This window comes from Schistocerca piceifrons, unplaced genomic scaffold (assembly GCF_021461385.2).
Source record: "Schistocerca piceifrons isolate TAMUIC-IGC-003096 unplaced genomic scaffold, iqSchPice1.1 HiC_scaffold_2508, whole genome shotgun sequence".
In the NCBI taxonomy this organism is placed as follows: Eukaryota; Metazoa; Arthropoda; class Insecta; order Orthoptera; family Acrididae; genus Schistocerca; species Schistocerca piceifrons.
The window spans coordinates 340,041-340,779 of NW_025728453.1; the positions used below are offsets into that span (position 1 = coordinate 340,041).

The window sequence follows — 739 nt, forward strand, 5'->3', positions numbered from 1 at the left end:
TCAACCCTGCCTCTAGCTCGAATTGTTCCTAGATAGCAATTCCCTGTTCTTCTTGGCAGGAAAAGCCGATCTGTCTAAGCTGGAAGTGCAGCACTCGGCAGCCTGCACTCGATATTCGTCCGTATTGTCGGCGAGTATGTTTGCATGCATTCTGCAGTATGAATCATTTTGTGCACGTGCGTCACGGGACGAGCTTTCATCTACATCTACATCTACATGAATACCCTGCAAATCACATTTAAGTGCCTGGCAAAGGGATCATCGAATTACCTTCACAATTGAAAATTAATTGAAACCCTCAGCTGTCGACAGGTGTTGTTGATATACTTCGATGGGGACAGCTGAAAATGTGTGCCCCGACCGGGACTCGAACCCGGGATCTCCTGCTTACATGGCAGACACTCAATCCATCTGAGCCACCGAGGGCACAAATGAATAGCACGACTGCAGGGATTTATCCCTTGCACGCTTCCCGTGAGACTCACATTCCCAACTGTCCACAATCCACGTACGTAATGTACGTAATAGGTATTTGCCCATCCACTCATTACTGGCGCACACTAAGGTGACGATTCCCGTAAGAATTCGGGCAACCTGTACGCATTCGAACAGACGAAGGTCAATGGCTGGGTAGCGTTTAACCATATGTATGAAGATAGTAACTGTTCTCGAAAGAACAGGCGCCACTCATGACCGAGCAGCTTCTCTAGAATACATGATAGACCGGCCGATGTGGCTG

At 48.3% G+C, this 739-nt stretch overlaps 1 non-coding gene across 1 annotated transcript; it reads right to left on the reverse strand.

The window, feature by feature from the left end:
* Positions 1–352: 352 nt before the first annotated feature.
* Trnat-ugu lies at positions 353–427 on the reverse strand. Its single transcript has one exon. It is a non-coding gene; the product is annotated as a tRNA-Thr (tRNA).
* Between the last annotated feature and the right edge of the window lie 312 nt (positions 428–739).